The sequence below is a fragment of the Bos javanicus genome, chromosome 8, assembly GCF_032452875.1.
Source record: "Bos javanicus breed banteng chromosome 8, ARS-OSU_banteng_1.0, whole genome shotgun sequence".
Taxonomy (NCBI): Eukaryota; Metazoa; Chordata; class Mammalia; order Artiodactyla; family Bovidae; genus Bos; species Bos javanicus.
In genome coordinates, this window is record NC_083875.1 from 50151071 (window position 1) to 50178423 (window position 27353).

The following is a 27353-nucleotide window of genomic DNA, read 5'->3' on the forward strand; positions in this document are numbered from 1 at the left end:
TATTTCTCAGGATATTGTATTATTGAAAATTGAAAATGAGTGTAAAATTATGTATCAATCTATATTTTGATATAGAACATGTAGAAAGCTTACTCCTTGGAAGAAAAGTTATGACCAACATAGATAGCATATTGAAGAGCAGAGACATTACTTTGCCAACAAAGGTCCGTCTAGTCAAGGCTATGATTTTTCCAGTAGTCATGTATGGATGTGAGAGTTGGACCATGAAGAAAGCTGAGAGCCGAAGAATTGATGCTTTTGAACTGTGGTGCTGGAGAAGACTCTTGAGAGTCCCTGGAACTGCAAGGAGATCCAACCAGTCCATTCTGAAGGAGATCAGCCCTGGGATTTCTTTGGAAGGAATGATGCTAAAGCTGAAACTTCAGTACTTTGGCCACCTCATGCGAAGAGTTGACTCATTGGAAAAGACTCATGCTGGGAGGGATTGGGGGCAGGAGGAGAAGAGGACGACAGAGGATGAGATGGCTGGATGGCATCACCAACTCGATGGATGTGAGTCTGAGTGAACTCCAGGAGTTGGTGATGGACAGGGAGGCCTGGCGTGCTGTGATTCATGGGGTCGCAAAGAGTCGGACACGACTGAGCAACTGAACTGAACTGAAGTGAGAATGAGCTTGATGAGAGTATGAAGCACTGCCATTGGCAAGTGGGAAGAGGAGGAGATTGAGTCCTCAGGAAATAAAAAAGAGAAACAGACACTGAAAGGTACAAATGCACTAAAGGGGCAATGAAGACAAATCTCGAACCTCCTAAGTATTTCTTGCTCTTTCTCACTTTGGACAAGTAAACAGAGATACAGAATCAACTGTTTAAAGTGAAAGAGTTCAGTGGAAGAGAGATTTGGGGTTATATCCCACTTCTAATTTTTACTGGGAGAGTGTGCGGCTCCAAGACACTGCGGGAGTGAGTACAGGGCTGAGTATAGGGAATTGGCCATCATTGTGGGGCAGGTCCCTGTGACAAACCTCACAAAAGCGGGGCCAAGAGGAGCTACCTCACGTCCAAGGTCAGGGGTGGCGGCCGAGAGGAGCTACCCAATGTCTGAGGTTAGGCGCGGCGGCTGAGAGGAGCTACCCCACGTCCGAGGCCAGGGGTGGTGGCCGAGAGGAGCTACCACATGTCCAAGGTCAGGGGCAGCGGCTGAGAGTACCAGGCTGCGATGGCACAGGAGCGGCTGAGAGGAGCTATCCCAGGTCTGAGGTCAGGGGTGTCGGCCGGGAAGAGCTACCCACTGCCCAAGACCAGGAGGTGGGGTGGTGAGGAGATACCCCTCGTCCAAGGTAAGGAGCAGTGGCTGCGCTTTGCTGGACCAGCCGTGAAGAGATACCCCACGTTCAAGGTAAGAGAAACCCAAGTAAGACGGTAGGTGTTGCAAGAGGGCATCAGAGGGCAGACACACTGAAACCACAATCACAAAAAACTAGTCAATCTAATCACACTAGGACCACAGCCTTGTCTAACTCAGTGAAACTAAGCCATGCCCTGTGGGGCCACCCAAGACGGGCAGGTCATGGTGGAGAGGTCTGACAGAATGTGGTCCACTGGAGAAGGAATGGCAAACCACTTTAGTATTCTTGCCTTGAGAACCCCATGAACAGTATGAAAAGGCAAAATGATAGGATACTGAAAGAGGAACTCCCCAGGTCAGTAGGTGCCCAATATGCTACTGGAGATCAGTGGAGAAATAACTCCAGAAAAAATGAAGAGATGGAGCCAAAGCAAAAGCAACACCCAGTTGTGGATGTGACTGGTGACAGAAGCAAAGTCTGATGCTGTAAACAGCAATATTGCATAGGAACCTGGAATGTTAGGTCCATGATCAAGGCAAATTGGAAGTTGTCAAACAGGAGATGGCAAGAATGAATGTCGACATTCTAGGAATCAGCGAAATAAAATGGACCGGAATGGGAGAATTTAATTATATCTACTACTGCGGGCAGGAATCCCTTAAAAGAAATGGAGTAGCCATCATGGTCAACAAAAGTGTCCAAAATGCAGTACTTAGATGCAGTCTCAAAAATGACAGACTGATCTCTGTTCATTTCCAAGGCAAACCATTCAATATCACAGTAATCCAAGTCTATGCCCCAACCAGAAACGCTGAAGAAGCTGAAGTTGAACGGTTCTATGAAGACCTACAAGACCTTTTAGAACTAACACCCAAAAAAGATGTCCTTTTCATTATAGGGGACTGGAATGCAAAAGTAGGAAGTCAAGAAACACCTGGAGTAACAGGCAAATTTGGCCTTAGAATACTGAAAGCTACGATCAACCTAGATAGCATATTAAAAAGCAGAGACATTACTTTGCCAATAAAAGTTCCATCTAGTTAAAGCTATGGTTTTTCCAGTACTCATGTATGGATGTGAGAGTTGGACTACAAAGAAAGCTCAGTGCCAAAGAATTGATGCTTTTGAACTGAGGTGTTGGAGAAGACTCTTCAGAGTCCCCTGGACTGCAAGGAGATCCAACTAGTCTATCCTAAATGAAATCAATCCTGAATATTCATTGGAAGGACTGAAGCTGAAGCTGAAACTCCAATACTTTGGCCACCTGATGGGAAGAACTGACTCATCTGAAATTACCCTGATGGTGGGAAAGATTGTAGGCAGGAGGTGAAGGAGATGAGAGAGGATGAGATTATTGGATGGCATCACTGACTCAATGGACATGAGTTTGAGTAGGCTCCAGGAGTTGGTGATAGACAGGGGCACCTGGCATGCTGCCGTTCATGGGGTGTCAAAGATCCAGACACGACCTGGTAAGTGAACTTATGGACTGAATGTATAATACTATAAATGTAGACTACCTAGAACTCTGAGTTCTACTAAATAAAATTTAAGCCATTTGTATGGCAAAACAAAATAACAGACAAGATCAGTAGACATGATACATCTGGAAAAACGACAATGCAAATAGCAGGCAATGAGTTCAGTAAAACACAAAGAGTTTGTACAGATTAACAAGAAAAAGACAAAACATGCAATATAAAAATGGATAGAAGATATGAATACACAATGTGCCAAGAAAAAAACCAAATGACTAGCAAACTTGGGAAAAAGGAAATCCACTAGTTTCTGGTGAAATAGAAATCAATACAACAATGATTTAATCTGAGAACATTTAAAAATGCTGTAAAACTTAATGCTGGCATGGATATGAGGTATAAGGTATTGTCTTAGATTGCTGGTAGAACTGTAATATGATTTACCTAATTTAGTGTTTTGTTTCTGAGGTCCTTATATTAATATGCAATATGAGAATCTGCTAAAATCTACAGTTTTTTAAAAAAAAATTTTAAGAAAGCTATTCCTTTCCTAGAAAGCTTTTCTATAGAGACTAACCCCCAAATCCAACTTTAAGAGCTTATACATAAAAATACATATGGTAGAGTTGTTCAGGATAATGTAAAACAAAAGTAAAAATTATTAAAAACCCAACTCTGAAAATGTGTGTATGAGTATATATATTCACATATATGGTCTATAAAGATCATCAAAATGTGGAGAAAAAAATGCATGTAGACATACACTAAGGTATTAATATGAATTGTCTAAAGGGAAGAGCTTGGAATTGACTCTTGCTATTGGGGAAAAAAGGGGACAGAGGAGAGAAATGTGTTCGTGCTAAAACAATATGTATAATTCCACTTAGAAGGAAGCAGTGGAAATTAAAACATACTTTTTGTTTTGTTTTAACCTATTTTGGATCAAATAGAAAGATTATACATTGGTATTTGGAGAATTCCTATTTATGAAAAGAAAACTAAAAGTTGAATTAATAAAATGCAACATGAACTCTTTTTTAAAAATACAGCTGCATGTAGAAGCAATAAACTAGATGTTTTAAGCTTATTCAAAATAAGCCCATGAATAAAATAAATGAAACAATGATTTTGGAAATCAAGTTAGCCATTCATATTTTCTCATAGTGGAACTTTTACATGATTTGAAGTGGGATGAAAACCAGGAAACTTGTTTCTAGCTAATAACTAGCTATTGATAGTAAATGATCCAGGAATATGTTCATTTAAATTAGATTTGGTAAGTTTAAAAAAAAATGTTGTTTTGAAAAATTGTTGAGTAAAATTTTAAGTTAAATTGTCTTTTTACATTATTTAAAAAATTTTTTTTGGAGTTTACTTGACTTCACTTTAAACTGCTAGATGTTGATCCTTTTTATGTTCATATTTAAGAAAGTGCTGAGGGTCACATCACTCAAAGCCAACCCCATCAGGCATCCTACCATGATGATCTGTGATGAGGTCAGAGGTTGGAAGGACAAAGAGAAGAGGTAGATTTTACAACTCGAGTTCAAGGAACTTGTCACTCTCCTCACAGAGCATCTCTTTTTAGTGAAAAGAGAAAAGGCTGCACTATGAAGACAATAGAATTCCCTCTCTTTTGTGTAGATTTATGTTTTTCATGAGATACATATTCTGTATAAAGCATTTGTACAGAATATAGTGTTTTACTGAAAGTAAATTATTTCTTTGGGGTTTAGTAGTGCTTGACTGAATTGTCCCACCCTCTCTCCAATTCTTGTGTTGAAGCCTTAACCCCCAATATTACTGTGTTTGGAGACAGGGCATGTGAGGAGGTGATAAAGGTTAAATATCAGAAGAATGAGACCTATCCGATAGAGATCATGGCCTTAGTAGAAGAGGAAGTGATATTAGAGATATATCAGAGATATCAGAGCTCACATTCTTCACCTTGTAAGGATGGACATGGAGAGAAAGTGGCCACATGCAAGCCAGGAAGAGAACTCTCACCAGAATTTGAATGCTGCCAGAAACTTGATCTTGGACCTTCCAGCCAACATGCCTGTTCTCTACTCCACTGTGGTTGTCTTGATTCTTCTGATACCTGGCAAAGGTGATGAACATTCACTTAAAACAACAGCTTCATTATAGTCAATTTTTTTCTAATTTAATGAGTAAATTTAATACCAAATTCACCATGTTTGAAAGCTATTATGGTGCTCGCTTCGGCGCACATATACTAAAATTGGAACGATACAGAGAAGATTAGCATGGCCCCTGCGCAAGGATGACATGCAAATTCGTGAAGCGTTCCATATTTTTAGCAAATGAAGCAACTGACAAACAACTAATCTCAAAAATATACAAGCAACTCCTACAGCTCAACTCCAGAAAAATAAACGACCCAATCAAAAAATGGGCCAAAGAACTAAATAGACATTTCTCCAAAGAAGACATACAGATGGCTAACAAACACATGAAAAGATGCTCAACATCACTCATTATCAGAGAAATGCAAATCAAAACCACTATGAGGTACCATTTCACACCAGTCAGAATGGCTGCAATCCAAAAGTCTACAAATAATAAATGCTGGAGAGGGTGTGGAGAAAAGGGAACCCTCTTACACTGTTGGTGGGAATGCAAACTAGTACAGCCACTATGGAGAACAGTGTGGAGATTCCTTAAAAAACTGGAAATAGAACTGCCTTATGATCCAGCAATCCCACTGCTGGGCATACACACTGAGGAAACCAGAAGGGAAAGAGACACGTGTACCCCAATGTTCATCGCAGCACTGTTTATAATAGCCAGGACATGGAAGCAACCTAGATGCCCATCAGGAGATGAATGGATAAGAAAGCTATGGTACATATACACAATGAAGTATTACTCAGCCATTAAAAAGAATACATTTGAATCAGTTCTAATGAGGTGGATGAAACTGGAGCCTATTATACAGAGTGAAGTAAGCCAGAAGGAAAAACATAAATACAGTATACTAATGCATATATATGGAATTTAGAAAGATGGTAACAATAACCCGGTGTACAAGACAGCAAAAGAGACACTGATGTATAGAACAGTTATGGACTCTGTGGGAGAGGGAGAGGGTGGGAAGATTTGGGAGAATGGCATTGAAACATGTAAAATATCATGTGAGAAACGAGTTGCCAGTCCAGGTTTGATGCACGATACTGGATGCTTGGGGCTAGTGCACTGGGACGACCCAGAGGGATGGTATGGGGAGGGAGGAGGGAGGGTTCAGGATGGGGAACACATGTATACCTGTGGTGGATTCATTTTGATATTTGGCAAAACTAATACAATTATGTAAAGTTTAAAAATAAAATAAAATTAAAAAAAAAGAAAGCTATTATGATTTTATATTGCAATTTCTTTTTAAAAATTTAGTGAATATTTGGAAAATAAGAATTTGGCATTATCTGTTTTTTATACTTAAAAATTGCATTTATACAATTTTTCCAGTGTGTCATTTGATGTGATGATAATTAAAGCTTGAGTTGACACAGATGTTTTAAAGTTACTCTCTAGACTTCAGTATTTCAAATTCAGAAACATAAGGAGTTTGTTGAACATCAGCTTTAAAATTACTATACAAAACAAAGAACTGACTCAAAGAAATTTAAATGACTTATCAGTTCAATTCAGTCACTCAGTGGTGTCTGACTCTTTGCTACCCAATGGACTGCAGCACGCCAGGCTTCCCCATCCATCACCAACTCCCGGAGCTTGCTCAAACTCATGTCCATCGAGTCAGTGAGGCCATCTAACCATCTCATCCTCTGTCGTCCCCTTCTCTTCCTGCCCTCATTCTTTCCCAGCATCAGGGTCTTTTCCAATGAGTCAGCTCTTCGCATTAGGTGGCCACTAGGTATTGGAGTTTCAGCTTCAATATCAGTCCTTCCAATGAATATTCAGGACTGATTTCCTTGAGGATGGACTGGTTTGATCTTCTTGCAGTCCAATGGACTCTCAAGAGTCTTTTCCAACAACACGGTTCAAAAGCATCAACTCTTTGGCACTCAGCTTTCTTTATAGTCCAACTCTCATATCCATACATGACTACTGGAAAAATGACAGCTTTGACTAGATGGACATTTGTTGGCAAAGTGATGTCTCTGCTTTTTAATATGCTTAGGTTGGTCTTCCAAGGAGCAAGCATCTTTTAATTTCATGGCGGCAGTTACCATCTACAGTTATTTTGAAGCCCAAGAAAATGAAGTCTTTCACTGTTTCCAAAGTTTCCCCATCTATTTGCCATGAAGAGATGGGACTGCATATCATGTTCTTAGTTTTTTGAATGTTGAGTTTTTATTCAACTTTTTTACTCTCCTCTTTCATTTTCATCAAGAGGCTCTTTAGTTCTTCTTTGTTTTCTGCCGTAAGGGTGGTGTCACCTGCATATCTGAGGTTATTGATATTTCTCCTGACAATCTTGATTCCAGCTTGCGCTTCATCCAGTCCAGCATTTCTCATGATGTACTCTGCATGTAAATTAAATAAGCAGGGTGACAATATACAGCCTTGGCATACTCCTTTCCTGATTTGGAACCAGTCTGTTGTTCCATGTCCAGTTCTAACTGTTGCTTCTTGACCTGCATACAGATTTCTCAGGAAGCAGGTCAGGTGGTTTGGTATTTCCATCTCTTGAAGAATTTTCCAGTTTTTGTGATCTACACAAAGGCTTTGGTGTAGTCAATAAAGCAGAAATAGATGTTTCTCTGGAACTCTCTTGCTTTTTCGATGATCCAACAGATGTTGGCAATTTGATCTCTGGTTCCTCCGCCTTTTCTAAATCCAGCTTGAATATCTGGAAGATCACGGTTCACATACTGTTGAAGCCTGGCTTGGAGGATTTTGAGCATTACTTTGCTGGGGTGTAAGATGAGTGCAATTGTGCTATAGTTTGAACATTCTTTGGCATTGCCTTCCTTTGGAATTGGAATGAAAACTTACTTTTCCAGTCCTGTGGCCACTGCTGAATTTTCCAGATTTGCTGACATATTGAGTGCAGCACTTTCATAGCATCATCTTTTAGGATTGGAAATAGCTCAATTTCCAATAGCTCACTGGAATTCCATCACCTCCACTAATTTTCTTGAAGTGATCACTCAGCTATAAATTTTTTTCAGTCCTGAGAAAGGGGAAACTTTTGCTGGCATAGTGACTGTGGAAGAAAATGAGAATTGAAATGGAAACTGCAAATTGCAAAGTGTATCCTAAATCACAAGATACACAAGATATGTAAAGGGTGCCATAGAAAATTGTTTATCACACACCATCTAAACTCCTCATTCTTTTTTCCCCAGTTTATTTAGACCTTTCTAGTTTAGATAAGACCACAGGTGAACTGCAAGGAGATTAAACCAGTCAATCCTAAAGGAAACCCACCCTGAATATTCACTGGATGAAATGAGGCTGAAGCTGAGCTCCAGTGCTTTGGCCCCCTGATGTGAAGAGCCAACTCACTGGAAAAGACCCTGATGCTGGGAAAGATCGAGGGCAAGAGGAGAAGGGGATGACAGAAGATTAGATGGCTGGACAGCATCACTTATTCCATGTACATGAATTTGAGTAAACTCCAGGAGACAGTGAGGTTCAGGGAAGTCTGGTGTGCTGCAGTCCACTGGGTCACAAAGAATTGGACATGACTTAGCAATTGAACAACAGCAAGTGAACTGGCAAACAATAATTTCACAGGGATTCATAAATCCTAATATTAAAGACTTCCAATAGTTTCAGCAATTTTCTGGGCTACACACTGACCAATCTCTCCCAAGGTCACCCTATGAATCCAGCACTTTAATCTCTAGAAACATTCTTTTCCCAATTTCACTCTCTCCCCTTTGAGATACTCTAAGTATACAAGATAGGGGGTCTTCAGAGAAAGAGAACTGGGCATGGATTTCTTGACAAAAGAGAAGCCATTCTGGGCCTAAGTCATTGTGTGATCTGAGCCTGTCCATAATCCTTGCGTTTGAATGGGTCTCAGTAATTAAGGATCTTAAGAGAAGCGAGGGAAGGCAGGAACAAAGGAAAAGCAGTCAAGAAACAATAGGTCAGTGATAAAAGTCCTAGTTCTTCCTGAAGGGATATGCCTAACAATATGATGTATATCTTTGAGTTCTATAAGAACAAAGGCCCTGAATAAAGGTGGAGGATGGATTTCTCAGTCTACAAATTCTGGACTCTGTTGATCCTTGCCCCAATTCTATAATGAATTTTTCTGTGCCCAAGACCCTTCATGAATATGCATGCACCGGCCAAGTCTTTATATGAGTATGCATATATACCTAGCTTAAAAATTCCACAATATTGCTGTTCAAGAACACTACTTTGGAAAGATCCCTGATGTTCTCCTTACTTGCTGCAAGAAATAAATCCTTCCTTTTCCCACTCTTTGGCTTGGTTGTGTCTCTTGGCTTGACACCTACCAGGAGGTAAACCCAGTTTTCAGGTAATATTTTGTACAGACAAACTTATTTAAAAGAGTAAGTTATACCTGACATAATTATTTATCATTATAGTATAATACAATACATGAAACATGATACATTGTACATATTCATGTTATAATTTGATAGGTCCATTTAAATGGTTATTCTTTTTCTATTTTTCTTTTTATATTCTGTTAAAATTAGAAGTTCTAAAATCATAGAGCAAAGTAAGTAATACATTTTTAGAATTTAAACTGTTACATGATAAAAGTATCCTTTTCATGAAAAGAAACACTTTTTGTCATATAGCTATCATCATGGCAGATTAAAAATTGCTTGGCAAGATATAATGAAGAAAACATCTTTACCATGCAGAAACTAAATGATCTTAGTAAAAATAAGTTAGTCTCCCCGAGCCTTAGTTTTCTCATTTGTGAATTTGGAATAGAGAAGAAAACAGTAGAAAATTGTAGTCAGGTGAGGCTATTGGTCTTAGTGACTGAGATGGGAAAACAATACCTGACCCATTCTACTCTTTCTTCAGTTGTCTCGTGTAAAGTAAAATTCATATTTTTTGTCAAGACAAGAAAAATTTACACATAAAAATGTCTCTGCCCTTAGGTGACCTCTCTCTCCACCTGTGCATTGTACATCTGTATTACGCATCACCCAAACCTCCCCCATCAGCAGCAATATCTGCTCAATCATAAACAGCAGCTTTCTAGCATTGACAAGACAACTTCTTAAAAGATAATATTCCTTCTTGATACTGTTAAGGGTCACATGACCTACCACGGACACGACTGAGTGACTTCACTTTCACTTTTCACCTTTCACTTTCATGCATTGGAGAAGGAAATGGCAACCCACTCCAGTGTTCTTGCCTGGAGAATCCAAGGGACGGGGCATCCTGGTGGGCTGCTGTCCATGGGGTCGCACAGAGTTGGACACGACTGAAGTGACTCAGCAGCAGCAGCAGACCTACCATGATGACACTTAGATCTGGATTGTGCAGACTGTCAATAATATGTCCTTTGATGTACAGTCCTTTGTCTCAGAAAACTTATATATCTGTGTCTTGGCTTCTAAGTAGCAGAACAGTTCTCAGAGCTTTCTTAGATACTCCTTCCGGGTGGTGGTGGTGGTGGTGGTTTAGTTGCTAAGTACTCTTCTGACTGCATGGACTGTAGCCCCCCAGGCTCCTCTATCCATGGGATTTCTCAGGCAAGAGTACTGGATCAGGTTAATATTTCCTTCTCCAGGGGATTTTCCTGACCCAGGGACCAAACCTGGGTCCTCCTCCTCCTCAAATTTGGCTCAAATAAAACTTGCCATTTCTTTCTAAGATCAACTGATTAATTTTTTGTTGATACTAGTTGATAACTAGTCTCCCCATCAGTTATTCCCCAAGGCTAGAAAACAACAATTCAAGTTACTTTCTAGGTCTCTAGGCAAATTATCATTCTTCCAATATAACTCAGGCTAGGCATACTTACCTTTCTCTGACAGGCTCTGCTCCACCTGATAAAAAATTATCATCAGCCTTTCCTTGCTATGTAAACAGACTCAATGTATGAAAACAGAGAACATAAAGGGATAGCTTGACTTTAAAAATATAATCTTCCTTAGATTTTTAATACGCACATTCTCACCAAATGTTTTTGTTTATTATTTGGGAGATTACAAAACCCTGCAACTATATATATTTACAATAACTTGCTATCCATTTTCATTCAAATGAGACGTCTTTACTATTCAATGTAATGTTTACTTTTGGAAGCCCACCAAAACTGGTAAACCAGAGTTAGCATACATTATGTTGTTCCTCTCCCTAAGAATCAGTCTTCTGCATTGTTGTTGAAGGAATGAATATCCTTACATTGCCATGTTTTACTCAGAACTCATATATGATCAAATATCCTTCGCTATTCTTCAATATTCAGCCTGAAATGGTAAATTATAAAAACATTCTTTTAGGGTTTTTAAAAATTATGGCTAGTATGAATTACCTTTGCATTTTCTTTAACAAATTTTGATAGAAAAGACTTTAATATGTCTTCATCACTTATCTATTATACTAGATAAGAAAATATACACAATTAAGTAACAATTAAGAACATAAGCACTGAGTTCACAAATATAAGGCCAGAGAATATTTAATTATGTGACAAACTTGGATTATGTAGGCAATATTGGAAATTCTGAGAAAAAAAATCTCAAAATATTTTCCCTTTTTGATGGCAGAATAGTTTTTTGGCTGTGCTGGGTCTTCGTTGCTGTGTGGGCTTTTCTCCAGTTGTAGAGAGTGGGGGCTGGTCTCCAGTCGTGGTGCTTGTGCTTCTCACTGCAGTGGCTTCTCTTGCTGCAGAGCATGGGCTCTAGGGCAGACGGGCTTCAGGAGTTGTGGCTCTAGAGCACAGGCTCCACCAGTGCAGAATTTTTAAGTTGTGAATTAATGAGATTGTGTTTTTATCATTCCACTTCTTATTGCCTTATTTTAAATTTCCATAAATCATGTCTAATTTTCTCTAGTCAAAAATGAATGAAATGACAAAAGTTTTTTAGTCATTTGTAAAGCAGTAAAAGAGTCAACTTAAAACCATATTCAGTCAGCAAAGGCAGAAACTCTGATTTATTTTTTGATTGCTATTCATATTTTTATAGTAATTATAAAATAGAACGTATGTCTAGTTCAAGTGGCTTATTTAGTTTCAAGTATTTTAAAGAGGCTCTGAATTTGTGCAGGCATGTAGAACTACAGCTCAGAATTGTAATGGGATAATCTTACTATGCCAAATATTTTGATTGGAATGAGTAGTTGAGTTTACATTAGTGACTGGGCAACAACAAAAGTATATTTATATTCTATCACAAATGAAGATTTATTTAAAATTTTTTTATTCCTTGATCTAAAATGAAACTCCATACATATCTGAATAATCATTATTTTTCAATCTTAACAACAGGCTTTGTCATATATAACTCCAGGCCTACTAGAAGGTAATCAAGAAGTTCTACCAATTTTAAGGAAATCTGTATGAAAATTTCAAAGTCACGCTCCTAACCCAGGTTTTTGTGTCAATGGCTTCCTAATTCTAACTGAACTAAATCCCAAATTCTCAGCCTGTCTTGAAAAATTTCCACTTTGGGGACTGTTATAAACTGGATTATGTCCCTTGAAAATTCACAAGTTGGAGCCCTAAGCCCAGTAGACTATATTTAGAGATAGGACCTTCAGTTCAGTTCAGTTCAGTCGCTCAGTTGTGTCCGACTCTTTGCGACCCCATGAATCACAGCACACCAGGCCTCCTTGTCCATCACCAACTCCCAGAGTTCACCCAGACTCACGTCCATCGAGTCAGTGATTCCATCCAGCCATCTCATCCTCTGTCGTCCCCTTCTCCTCCTGCCCTCAATCCCTCCCAGCATCAGAGTCTTTTCCAATGAGTCAACTCTTCGCATGAGGTGGCCAAAGTACTGGAGTTTCAGCTTTAGCATCATTCCTTCCAAAGAAATCCCAGGGCTGATCTCCTTCACAATGGACTGGTTGGATCTCCTTGCAGTCCAAGGGACTCTCAAGAGTCTTCTCCAACACCACACTTCAAAAGCATCAATTCTTCGGTGCTCAGCCTTCTTCACAGTCCAACTCTCACATCCATACATGACCACAGGAAAAACCATAGCCTTGACTAGATGGACCTTTGTTGGCAAAGTAATGTCTCTGCTTTTGAATATGCTATCTAGGTTGGTCATAGCTTTCCTTCCAAGGAGTAAGTGTCTTTTAATTTCATGGCTGCAGTCACCATCTGCAGTGATCTTGGAGCCCCCAAAAATAAAGTCTGACACTGTTTCCACTGTTTCCCCATCTATTTCCCATGAAGTGATGGGACCAGATGCCATGATCTTCATTTTCTGAATGTTGAGCTTTAAGCCAACTTTTCACTCTCCACTTTCACTTTAATCAAGAGGCTTTTTAGTTCCTCTTCACTTTCTGCCATAAGGGTGGTGTCATCTGCATATCTGAGGTTATTGATATTTCTCCCAGCAATCTTGATTCCAGCTTGTGTTTCTTCCAGTCTAGTGGACCTTAAAGGAGGGTAATTAATGATGTCACATCCTGGGGTCTAATCCTATAAGACTGGTATCCTTATATGAAAAGAAAGGGACACCAGAGCTCACTCCACAAGGATAGAGCGGGAGGGTCATATAAAGATACAGGAAGAAGGTAGGCATTAACAAGCCAGGAAAAGAGGCCTCACTAGAAACCAAATGTACTGACAAATTGATCTTGCATATCTAGCCTTCAGAACTGTGGAAAAATAAATTTTTGCCCTTTAAGCCACCCAGCCTGTGGTATTTTGTTATGGTAGTCCAAGATGACTAATACAGAGAACTAGTCTCCCTGTGAGTCTTCTCATCTTCTTCTATTGTAGCTATATTCATATTAGTATCTTTTGCTTAGAATCTTGCTTCTTACTTATCTTCCCCAAGTCCCTTCTCCCTTGGTAGCCACTAATTTGTTCTCTGTATCTATGAGTATGTTTTGTTTTATTTGTTTTTTAAGATTCCATATATGGGTAAAATCCTACAGTGTTTTTCTTCTTTCCTTATTCCACTTAGCGTAATACCTTCATGGTCCACCCATGTCGTTACGGATGGCATGTCTCCATCTTTTTTATGGTCGAGTAGTATTCCTTTATATATATAAATATATATATTCCATTATATATATATAAATGTTATCATTTGATCCTAAACACTTAGCTTATTTCTTTATCTTGGTTATTATGAATAAAGCTGCATTGAACATAGAGGTGCATATATCTCTTTGAATTAGTATTTTCATGTTTTTCAGATAAATATCCAGAAGTGAAATATTTGGGGCATATGGTAGTTCTATTCTTAATTTTTTGAAGCTCTCTATACTGTTTTTCATAGTGGCTGCACTATTACAGTCTTAATAACAATGTATAAATATTCCATTTTCTCCACAAGCTCTCCAACATTTACTATATATTTTTTTTCTTCTCAATAACAGTTATTCCACCAGGTGTGACGTGAGATCTCATTGTGGTTCTGATTTGTATTTTCCTAATTATTAGTGCTGTTCAACAGCTTTTCAAGTACCTGTTGACCATCTGTGTGTCCTTTTTGGAAAAATGTCTGTTCAGACTCTTTGCACATTTTAAAATCCAGTTGTTTATCTTGTGAGTTGTATGAGTTTTTTATATATGTTGAATAGTGACCCCTATGAAGCATATGATCTGAAAATTTCTTCTCTCATTCAGTAGATTATCTTTTCATTTTGTTAATGTTTCCTTCTCTGTGCAGAAACTTTTGATGTGGTCCCATTTATTTTTGCTTTTGTTTCTTTTATCTTTGGATTCAGAGCCACAAAAGTGTCATTAGGTCCAAGGTCAATTAAATTACTATATTTTCCTCTAAGAATTTTGTGCTATCAGGTCTCACATTGAAGTCTCTAATCCATTTGGAATTGTGTATGGTATAAGATGGGCTCCCCAGGTAGCTCAGCTGGTAAAGAAATTGCCTGCATTGTAGGAGTCCCGGTTTGATCCCTGGGTTGGGAAGTTCCCCTGGAGAAGGGAGAGGCTACCCACTGCAGTATTTTTGGGCTTCCCTGGTGGCTCAGCATAGGAGGCCTGGATTCGAAACCTGGGTTTGGATGATTCCCTGGAGGATGGCATGAAAACCAACTCCAGTATACTTGCATGGAGAATCCCCAGGGACAGAGGAGCCTGGTCGGGTACAGCCCATGGGGTCACAAAAAGTTGGACATAACTGGGCGACTATGCACAGCACAGCACAGCAAGTATTATTCTGCAGATATTGTCTCAAAAGTCCCTTAAGCTGTCTTCTTTTTAAATTCTTTTTTCATTTTTCTGTTCTCTCTGGGTGAGTTCTATTGTTTTGTCTTCCAGATCACGGATTCATTCTTCTACCTCATACAGTCTGCTACTGAACCCATCCAGTATTTTTTTTTCTTTTTCAGGTCAGTTATAACTTCTGTTTGGTACTTTCTGATATGTTCTCTCTGTTTATCGAAAATCTCACTGAGTTCATGCATTCTTCTCCTGAGTTTGGTGAGCATCTTTATGACCAAACTTTATGTCAGGTAAATTGCTTATCTCCATTTTGTTTAGCTCTTTTTCTGAAGTTTTATCTTGTTTTTTTCAACTGCAACATATTCCTTTGTCTCCTCATTTTGCCTAATTCTTTGCATTTGTTTTCCTGCATTAAATGTATAACCTGTCTCTCCTAGTCTTGAAGAAGTTACTTTATTGAGGGGACAAACTGTGGAGCTCAGAAACACTATCCTGCCTGGCTACCAGAGCCAGGCACTCAAGGAGGTGTCCCCAATGTGTGCTGTTTTTCCCTCCTGTTGTGTTAGGGCTGCAACTGTTGTGGGACACATACAGGGAGTGTTGGGCCCTGGGCTGGTTGAAGGATCCAACAGGGGCTGTCTCACTGGACCAGCTAAACCACAGTTGTAGAGTCTCTCAGCAGAGTATGCCCACTGGTGTCAATGGTGGAGAATTCCAAAATGGTCCTCTCCTATGCCAGTATTTGGCTCAGATGGTAAAGAATCTGCTTGCAATGTGGGAGACCTAGGTCCAATCCCCTGGTCAGGAAGATCCCCTGGAGAAGGAAATGACAACCCATTATTAGTAATAAGATAGCCTGAGATTGCATAAATAACACCTACCAGTAACTTAGTCCCCAAAGAGTGTCTCAATTGTTTTCTGAGTCTCTGGCAGATGCTTCAAGATTAGTTACATATGCTCCTTTCACCTAAGGCCCATGCATTTTTCAATCACATGCTTCACTGCTGGTTTTTGGGTTGTGTGTGCCTGCTCATGAGCTCTTTAACAGTGGGTTTTTTTCTTCCCTGCAGTTCTGTAGTTTTCCTAAGCTTATTCCTCATTGATTTTTCAAAGTTAGGGGTTTGGGGAACTCAAGCGCCTGATGTAGAGTTCAAATTCCTTGCTCACTCAGAGAAAAGATCCATAACTTTGTGATCTCTCCTGGTTGTGAATTGCCAGGCCAGGGTGTGGATTTTTCCTTGTCAAGCCCATATCAATGCTGTTTTTTTTTTTTTTTTTTTTTAATTTAGCAAAAGTTCAAGTTTCTTTTATCCTTTGTTTTGGAGGTTCTGTTCATTCAATTTTCAGGTCTCTTTTGGGGAAATTACTCCCAGGTGGCGCTAGTGGTAAAGAATCTGCCTGCCAATGCAGGAGACGAAAGACATGTGGGTTCCATTGCCAGGTCAAAAAGATCCCCTGTAGGAGGGCATGGCAACCCACTCCAGTATTCTTGACTGGAGAATCCCATGGACAGAGGAACCTGGCGGGCTACAGCCCATAGGGTCGCAAAGAGTCGGACACAACTGAAGCAACTTAGGACACACTGCACACGTTCCATTTGCAGTTGTAGACTTGTTCTGTCGGTGGAAGGAGCTGAATTCAGAAACTTCCTATACCACCATCTTAAAGCCTCCTTCCACTTAGCTCCCACACTTGACTGCTAGACTTGCACTTAAAAATTTAAAGCCTATGTCAAATCTTCCCCAAAAATACCTTTTTGTTTTCTCTTTCCTATATATTCCTATCCACTGAAAGCATATAATTGCTCTTGCTTGAAGCTCCATTAATACTTCTCATATATCTAGCAGAGATACGATATATTGACTAACATTTTATCTATTTGGACATCTGTCTCAACTTCTCTATTAGATTAATTAAACAATATATAAATTGGTTAAGTCTCTTTGAGGGTCTACTATGTACCAATTTGATTACCTGTCAGACATTTGTGTTTTCAATTACTATCTATAGTTCAGTTCAGTTGCTCAGTCATGTCTGACTGTTTGCAACCCCATGGAACACAGCATGCCAGGCCTCCCTGTCCATTGCCAACTACCAGAGTTTACTCAAACACATTCCATTGAGTCAGTGATGCCATCCAGCCATCTCATCCTCTGTCGTCCCCTTCTCCTCCTGCCCTCAATCTTTCCCAGCATCAGGGTCTTTTCAAATGAATCAGCTCTTCACAAAGTATTGGAGTTTCAGCCTTAGCATCAGTCCTTCCAATGAGTACTTAGGACTAATCTCCTTTAGGATGGACTGGTTGGATTTCCTTGCAACCTAAGTAACTCTCAAGAGTCTTCTCCATCACCACAGTTCAAAAGCATCAATTCTTCAGCACTCAGCTTTCTTTATAGTCCAACTCTCACATCCATACATGACTACTGGAAAACCATAGCTTTGACTAGATGGACCTTTGTTGGCAAAGTAATGTCTCTGCTTTTTAATATGCTGTCTAGGTTGGTCATAACTTTTCTTTGAAGGAGCAAGTGTCTTTTAATTTCATTGCTGCAGTCATCATCTGCAGTGATTTTGGAGCCCCCAAAATAAAGTCTGACACTGTTTCCTCATTTATTTGCCATGAAGTGATGGGACCAGATGCCATGATCTTAGTTTTCTGAATTTTGAGTTTTAAGCCAGCTTTTTCACTCTCCTCTGATTTTCATCAAGGGAGTCTTTAGTTCCTCTTCGCTTTCTGCCATAAGGGTGATGTCATCTGCATATCTGAGGTTATTGATATTTCTCCCAGCAATCTCAATTCCAACTTGTGTTTCTTCAAGCCTGGATTTTGCATGATGTACTCTGCATATAAATTAAATAAGCAGGGTGACAATGTACAGCCTTGGCATACTCCTTTCCTGATTTGGAACCAGTCTGTTGTTCCATGTCCAGTTATCACTGTTTCTTCCTGACCTGAATACAGATTTCTCAAGAGGCAAGTCAGGTGGTCTGGTGTTCCTATCTCTTGAAGAATTTTCCACAGTTTGTTGTGGCCCACACAGTCAAAGCCTTTGGTGTAGTCAATAAAGAAGAAGTAGATGTTTTTCTGAAACTCTCTTGCTCTTTTGATGATCCAACGGATGTTGACAATTTGATCTCTGGTTCCTCTGCCTTTTCTAAATCCACCTTGAACATCTGGAAGTTCATAGTTCATGTACTGTTGAAGCCTGGCTTGGAGAATTTTGAGTATTACTTTACTAACATGTGAGATGAATGCAATTGTGCAGTAGCTTGAGCATTCTTTGGCATTGCACTTCTTTGGGATTGGAATGAAAACAGGAGTGGATATTTTCCACTCCTGTGGCCACTGTTGAGTTTTCCAAATTTACTATCTGGAGAACCTTGAATATAGAAAGTATTAAGCAATGTTGAGTTAAATTTATTTGAGTTGGTTTTGAATCAGGTTAGGTAATTAGTATAATCCGCTTGAAATTATCAAAAAATATCAAGATATGTAACTAAATAAAGGTAAGCACCACAAACTAATTTACTTCTCAAAACACTGTGTGGCTTTCTCTAAGTTGAAATTCTTTATGTGGAACTCATATGAGCTCACTATTGAATTTGCAGGGATAAAAATCAATTCTCTCATTTAGAAAGAAGCAGCTATGTAAAATTTTGCCCCAGATCCTTTACTTAAAATAGTTCCCAGTAGCGAACATTTTCTTTCTAACTTTTATTCTCACTCCAGCTGCCTAAAAATCCTTTTTTTCCCTCTTGCTATCATTTTATGAATAATTCTGTGTCTGCCCTTAATACAAGATTTCAAGAAACAATGGAATATATAGATATATTGAGATATATCTCTGTCACTATAGATGTACCTATATTCTAATGGAGATTTAGGGATGCAAAGTAAAACATTAGTAGGCTGAAAAGTACAACCCTGAAGATAGCTTTTATAATATTTATTTTTTGAAATTTAAGTTGATAACTAACGTTTTTGATAACCTAACTGACATACCATTATAAGTTAATTACTATTTGTTTTTATCTTTTAAAGCATATGTGAACAATTTCACAATGTATTATAGAGCTATTTTTTGCCTAGATGATGTTTGCATCTTTAATAGAAAATATTTTTGACATATTCTATATTTCATAACGTACACAAAATCAATTTGCCTGTCCCCTATGGAAATAGTATATTTCTCTACCCAGTTGGTTTTAGGTTTGGACACATGACTGACTTTCCCACTAAAATATGAGCAAAAGGAACAGTGCACTATTTTTGTGTCTGTCTGTCAATTTCTCATTCTTGCTCTTGCCATGAAAGAGTAGTGTATGCTGAGGGAGGTTCCTTTATCCTTGAACCCAGACTGAAGAAAAAAAGAAAAAAAAAAAATGAGCAGATTCATAGCTCCAAACAAGAAAATGTAAGTCTAACACAGTTAGAGTAGAACCATAGAAACGAGGACCATTTTGTAAGAGAGAAAGAAGTTTGCTCTTGTAAGTCACTGAGATTTGGGACTATTTGACTAAGAATTTAGATAGTATAATATCTATCTAAGAATTTAGATAGTATAATATACTATCTAAGAATTTAGATAGTATAATATCTATCTAAGAATTTAGATAGTATAATACACATTATAAAATATGTACCAAAAAAATCTTTATTATTTAAAACCTGACAAATAATTTACTGGGATTCAAGAAACATCCAGGTCTAGCTTATATTTATGTATTTATCTATGGTTAGAATTTGGAGAAGGCAATGGCAACCCACTCCAGTACTTTTGCCTGGAAAATTGCACGGATGGAGGACCCTGGGAGGCTGCAGTCCATGGGATCGCTAAGAGTCGGACACAACTGAGAGACTTCACTTTCATTTTTCACTTTCATGCATTGGAGAAGGAAATGGCAGCCCATTCCAGTGTCTTGCCTGGAGAATCCCAAGGACGGGGGAGCCTGGTGGGCTGTCATCTATGGTGTCACACAGAGTCAGACACAACTGAAGTGACTTAGCAGCAGCAGCAGCTATAATTAGAATATTTAAAAATTTAACAAATTATACATTTTAGGTTTATATCTTTTAAAATGTATACCAGAGACTTCCACTTCTTGGTAAGACAGAGTACTGTCCTTAGTTGTTCAGCTGCTAAGTCATGTCTGACTCTTTGCAATCCATGGACTGCAGCACGCCAGGCTCCTCTGTCCTCCACTATCTCCCAGAGTTTGCTCAAATTCATGTTCAGAGAGTTGGTTTTGTTATCTAACCATCTTACCCTCTGCTGCCTGATTCTCCTTTTGCCTTTAATCTTTGCCAGCATCAGGGTAGGCATACTTTTAAAATTATCATGAAGTTCAACCAAACGTCTGGACGTATTACATAAGAGAAACATAAAAAGACACTGAAATATGGAAAGAAGATGGTAAGTTTTTCAGGGACCTCAGAAACTGAGGGAAAGCAGTGGTCAGTATCCTGGATTTTCTTCTTGTCTCATATATCCCAGCTTAAAGCTGAAAAAATGGGCAACAAAGAAATACCAAAAAGCACTGACAAAAAAATTATAGCAAAAGCCTGCTCTCTTTCACCAAAGGAATAGCCTAGCAAAACAAACCTTTTAGACAATAACCACTTTATTGCAGCTGAACACCAGACCAAAAAAAAAAAAATGTGGCCTGATTCCAATGACACCAACAAAGACTGTGGAACCTCGACTTCCACACCTGTAAGGCTGCCATAAGGCAATTCAACATCTCCACTGGGATGATGTTAGAATGACAAATAGAGAATTTCATCCCTGCTAGATGGTAACAAAGTGACTGCCTTGTCCTCTGTCCACTAGAATAGTGTCAAAGGAGGTCTAGAGGACGGTTGGACTGTTTACCATTGCCACTCTTACCGTGATGCCAGTGGAGCCCAAAGAGGATTGGCAACTCCCATTCCACCTAGTAGTAACGAAGAACCCTCCCTGCCCTTGAACATCACTTTAAGTGCAACAGTATAGACTGAAAGTAAAATGATGAAAGAAAGATATTAAATGCAAACATTTATCAAAGGAATACAAGAATGGCCATTTTAATATCAAACAATAAAGTGAAGTGAAGTGAAAACCACCCAGTCATGTCCAACTCTTTGCTACCCCAGGGACTCCCCTGCCAGGCTCCTCTGTCCATGGAATTCTCCAGGCAAGAACACTGGAGTGGGCCGCCATTCCTTTCTCCAGGGAATTCAAGTCTCCCACATTGCAGGCGGGCAAAGAAAATTACCATAGACAGAAAAGAAAATTATATGATGATAAAAGGATCAATCCACTCCACCTAGAAAAACACAGCTGTCACAATTATGTATGTATCAAATGCTATTAAGCAGCAGAATATGTAAAACAAAACCTGAGAAAACTGAAAGAAAAAGTGAACAAATTCACAATTATAATTGGAGACCTCAACACTCCTTTTTCAACAACTAAAAAGAAAGTCAGCAATTATTTAGAAGAGCTTAACAACACTATAAATCAACAGGATCTTATTGATATTTATAGAACATAACAAGTCCCAATAACAGTAGAAAACAGTAGAAATCATGTGCCCATGAAACATATACCAAGACAGACCATATCTCAAGCCATAGGATGAACTTCAACAAAGTTTAAAACTTGAAATCATACCAAATGTGCTCTCTGATCACAATGGAATCAAACTAGAAATCAATAATAGAAAAAAATAACAAGAAAATCTTCAAACACTTGAAAATTAAATCATAATTTTAAGTAGTCCACAAATAAAAAAAAGCATTAGAAAAAATAGAAAATAATTAAATGAATGAAATATCAAACATTTCATATCATGTTTGATAAACATCAAATTTTGTGGTCCATAGCTAAAGCAGTGCTGAGAAGAAAAATTTATGGCACTAAATGCATTCATTAGAAAAAAATAAAAATCTGAATAAACAATCTAAGCATCCACCTCAAGAACAGAGAAAAAGAAGAGCAAAAGAAGTCTGATGAAAACAGAAAAAGGAAATGCTGAAGATAAGAAATTGATTAAATTAAAAACAGGAACACAGTAGAAAAAACAATCAATGAAGCTATGAGCTAGTTCTGTGTAAAGTTCAATAAAATTGATAAATCTTTAGCAACACTGACAAGGAAAAAATAGACATTATACACATCAAATGTCAGAAATTATATGGGACATTATTACAGATGCTGTGAAATTCAAAACAATACTTAGGACATGGCCCAAAGAATTCTACTTATTAATGTACATAATGCACATAATTCTACTTACTTATACAAAATAGACTAATTCCTCAAAGAACGTAAATAACCACAACTCACCTGATATGAATTAGAGAAACTGAATATTCCTATCAGTTCAGTTCAATTCAGTTGCTCAGTCATGTCCGACTCTTTGCAACCCCATGAATTGCAGCACACCAGGACTCCCTGTCCATCACCAATTCCTGGAGTTCACTCAAACTCACGTCCATCGAGTTGGTGATGCCATCCAGCCATCTCATCCTCTGTCGTCCCCTTCTCCTCCTGCCCCCAATCCCTTCCAGCATCAGAATCTTTTCCAATGAGTCAACTCTTTGCATGAGGTGGCCAAAGTACTGGAGTTTCAGATGTAGCATCATTCCTTCCAAAGAACACCCAGGACCGATCTCCTTTAGAATGGACTGGTTGGATCTCCTTGCAGTCCAAGGGACTCTCAAGAGTCTTCTCCAACACCACACTTCAAAAGCATCAATTCTTTGGCACTCAGCTTTCTTCACAGTTCAACTCTCACATCCATACATGACTACTGGAAAAACCATAGCCTGACTAGATGAACCTTTGTTGGCAAAGTAATGTCTCTGCTTTTCAATACGTTATCTAGGTTGGTCATAACTTTCCTTCCAAGGAGTAAGCGTCTTTTAATTTCATGGCTGCAATCACCATCTGCAGTGATTTTGGAGCCCCCCAAAATAAAGTCTGACACTGTTTCTACTGTTTCCCCATCTATTTCCCATGAAGTGATGGGACCGGATGTATGATCTTAGTTTTCTGAATGTTGAGCTTTAAGCCAACTCTCTCACTCTCCTCTTTCACTTTCATCAAGAGGCTCTTCATTTCCTCTTCACTTTCTGCCATAAGGGTGGTGTCATCTGCATATCTGAGGTTATTGATATTTCTGCCAGCAATCTTGATTCCAGCTTGTGCTTCTTCCAGCCCAGCGTGTTTCATGATGTACTCTGCATAATAAGTACTAAGAAAATCTAATTTGTAATTTTAACACTTTTAGAAAAGAAGTTTCAGGGTCCAGATATTTTCAATGTAAAATCCTAAAAACATTAAAGAAGAATTAACACCAATTCTCTAATCTCTTTTAGAAAACGGAAGAGAAGGGCATACTTCTCTACTCATTTTATGAAGTTTGACTCCCTGATACCGAAACCAGACAAAGGATGTACCTGCCTTCTCTTGCCACTACTCCCCAATAAAAAAAAGGAAAGAAAAAAAAGATCAATAGCTCTCCTAAATAAAGACATAATAATCTTTAAAATCTTACCAAATATAAGTAAGCAAAACATAAAAACATTATATACCAAGACCAAGTATCCTGGGATACCAGTCTAGTTCAATATTTTGAAATCAATCAGTATAATCCACTATATTAACAGGCTAAAGAAGAAAAATTGCAGCATCACATTCAGTCCAGAAAAAAAGTTGACAAAGTTTAATACTCATTTATAATAAAAGCTCTCAGAAAAGTACAAATAGAGGGGAAATTCCTCAACTGATCTAAAAAAAATACAGCTATTGTTATTCTTAATAGTGAAGATGAGGGAGTACTTTCTTCCAACTATTGGAAACAAGGCAGGAATGTCTACTCTCACCACCCTCATTCAACATAGTGCTGGAAGTTCTAAGTGGCATAAGGCATGAAAACATGAATAAAAGGCAAAAACAAACAAACAAACAACAAAACAAACCCAAAAAACGGAAAAGAAGGAAAGAAATCTGACTCTACTTGCAGATGATGTACTTTTCTACAAAAAAACGAATATTCCATATTGAATCCTTTACTGTCATCTTACTGATCTAATTCCAATAGGTTTCATGAGAACGTGATATGGGAGTGCTAACAAAAGACATGACACTTCAGAGTTTTCAAATATCTTCACCTGTTTTGTTCCTAGCACATTCAACTTTATTTGCATAGGATATTTATTTGTTGTTGTAACACTCTGAAGTTAAAAGAAGAGATTATTCAGATCCCTCTACTGTTGTTTAAGACAGTTCCAGGATCAATCCTCAAGACGAGTTCCTGGTTCTACAAAAAAAAAAAAAAAAAGGAACGTAGAAGAAAAATGACAAATGAAGCCAAGATAATTTAAATGACACATTCAGAGGTCAACTTCCTAAGAATTGAAGACCACCCAATGAGAGGTGTATGGAAAGGTTAGACTGTGTTTGGGAATTTGAGCATCTTTTGGAAACCTCTACCCAGATGTGGTTGGTCGGCTCTTGTCCTGAGGGGTGGTTGCCTTCCGCAGTCCACGATCATTTATGGAACGACCATTAGCTGAACGTTTCGGCCCTTTTCTTCTACAGCACCTAGACCTGTAGAACTCTGTGATCCATGTGTCTACCATGCAAGCCTTCTGTCTCACTGCTCCAAGTTGCAGAATCTCAGCCTGGAAGGCCTCCAACTTTCAGATCCCATTGTTGATAATCTTGCTCAGAACACAAATTTACTGTGACTAAACCTTTCTGGATGTTCTAGATTCTCTGAATCTGCCCTGAAGACTTTGCTGAGCAGCTGTTCAAGACTGGATGAACTGAACCTCTCTTGGTGCTATGATTTCACTGAAAAGCGTGTACAGGTGGCTGCTGCACATGTGTCAGAGACCATCACCCAGCTGAATCTGAGGGGGTACCGAAAGAATTTGCAGAGACCAGATGTCTCTACCTTAGTTGGAAGATGTCCCAATCTTGTCCACCTAGACTTAAGTGATAGTGTCATGCTGAAAAATGACTGCTTTCCAGAATTTTACCAACTCAACTACCTCCAATACCTATCACTCAGTCGGTGCTATGACATAATACCTGAAACTTTACACGAACTTGGAGAAATTCCCACATTAAAAACACTACAAGTCTTTGGAATCGTGCCAGAAGGTACCCTTCAACTGTTAAAGGAAGCCCTCCCTCATGTACAGATTTGCTCCCATTTCACCACCATCGCTGGGCTGACCATTGGCAACAAGAAGAACCAGGAGACATGGGGCATCAAATGCCGACTGTCACTGGAGAAACCCAGTTGTCTATGAAGCCTCTATGGCAAGATGGTGTCTCCTTTTTTCTTTGAACAGGGAAAGTAAGCAGGAAGCCCAATTGTGGAGAGCTCAGCTATTTTTATTCTTGGTTTTCTGTTGCCCTCCTTCTACAAGTATATTAGAGGACCATTGGAGACAGAAAACTATGAAGTGTTGCTTTTTAGAAATGACTATGAAAGCTTTGCCAGATCCTTTGACTGTGTGGATCACAATAAACTGTGGAAAATTCTGAAAGAGATGGGAATACCAGACAACCTGACCTGCCTCTTGAGAAACCTATATGCAGGTCAGGAAGCAACAGTTAGAACTGGACATGGAACAACAGACTGGTTCCAAATAGGAAAAGGAGTACGTCAAGGCTGTATATTGTTATCTTGTTTATTTAACTTCTGTGCAGAGTACATCGTGAGAAACGCTGGGCTGGAAGAAACACAAGCTGGAATTGAGATTGCTGGGAGAAATATCAATAACCTCAGATATGCAGATGACACCACCCTTATGGCAGAAAGTGAAGAGGAACTAAAAAGCCTCTTGATGAAAGTGAAAGTGGAGAGTGAAAAAGTTGGCTTAAAGCTCAACATTCAGAAAATGAAGATCATGGCATCCGGTCCCATCACTTCATGGGAAATAGATGGGGAAACAGTAGAAACAGTGTCAGACTTTATTTTGGGGGGCTCCAAAATCACTGCAGATGGTGACTGCAGCCATGAAATTAAAAGACACTTACTCCTTGGAAGGAAAGTTATGACTAACCTAGATAGCATATTGAAAAGCAGAGACATTACTTTGCCAACAAAGTTCCATCTAGTCAAGGCTATGGTTTTTCCAGTAGTCCTGTATGGATGTGAGAGTTGGACTGTGAAGAAAGCTGAGCGCCAAAGAATTGATGCTTTTGAAGTGTGGTGTTGGAGAAGACTCTTGAGAGTTCCTTATACTGCAAGGAGATCCAACCAGTCCATTCTGAAGGAGATCAGCCCTGGGATTTCTTTGGAAGGAATGATGCTAAAGCTGAAACTCCAATACTTTGGCCACCTCATGCGAAGAGTTGACTCATTAGAAAAGACTCTGATGCTGGGAGGGATTGGGGGCAGGAGGAGAAGGGGACGATAGAGGATGAGATGGCTGAATGGCATCACCGACTCAATGGACATGAGTTTGGGTAAACTCCGGGAGTCGGTGATGGACAGGGAGGCCTGGCGTGCTGTGATTCATGGGGTCGCAAAGAGTCGGACACGACTGAGTGACTGAACTAAACTGGAACATTTTAGAAAAAGCGAATCTGTTTCACAGGTTGTGCGCAGCTTCCCTTGCACTCTCCTCTATGCGCAAATAATTTAATGTGAGAGATGCTACAACAGGAGCGCTCACATTTCTCCTCATTCTTCTGTCCGCGGCCTCTCTTGTACTGTCTATAAAATCTAAGCTGTAGCGTTGTGGTAACAAAGCCGCTGTCATATTCCAAGTCCAGGTGCTGAATGCAGGAGTTTGCAAGACTACAAGACTGCCTGAGACACATACTCCTCATTCTTTGCTTCGGTCAAGTACTGTGAGTTAATTCACCTCTTGTCTTTAATTCACACCTGAACCAACGTCCCCTAGGCTGTACTCCGGGAACGCGTCTTTTTATTCCAAGTACTACTTTTTGCATCTTTTTGGCAGCTGTGGGCAGGTGAAGACTTTCTAAAGGGAAGATCTGACGACGTAACAGAAGATTCAGTTCTGGCACTCCCTCTCGTGGTGGACTGGAACTGGCACAAGAGGCAGTTGGGAAAACCGCCCTTGATGGGGAAGAGGATTGTGGAAAGATCTAAAGGTTTTTCGGTCCAGAATCAATTTCTTTTTCCTGCCCTAGCTGTAAGACAAGAGTCAGCCCTGAGGTTTCAGAAATGGAAGAACTGAAAATAATGGAGGAGTTTATCTTGCCATTTCTGCTTTACTGACTATGCCAAAGC

General features: G+C 39.2%; 1 non-coding gene and 1 pseudogene across 1 annotated transcript; both read left to right on the plus strand.

The window, feature by feature from the left end:
* The first annotated feature begins 1180 nt into the window (after window positions 1–1180).
* LOC133253474 (S-phase kinase-associated protein 2-like) lies at window positions 1181–25395 on the plus strand (annotated as a pseudogene).
* LOC133253571 (U6 spliceosomal RNA) lies at window positions 5002–5107 on the plus strand. Its single transcript, XR_009738347.1, has one exon. It is a non-coding gene; the product is annotated as a U6 spliceosomal RNA (small nuclear RNA).
* Window positions 25396–27353: the final 1958 nt, after the last annotated feature.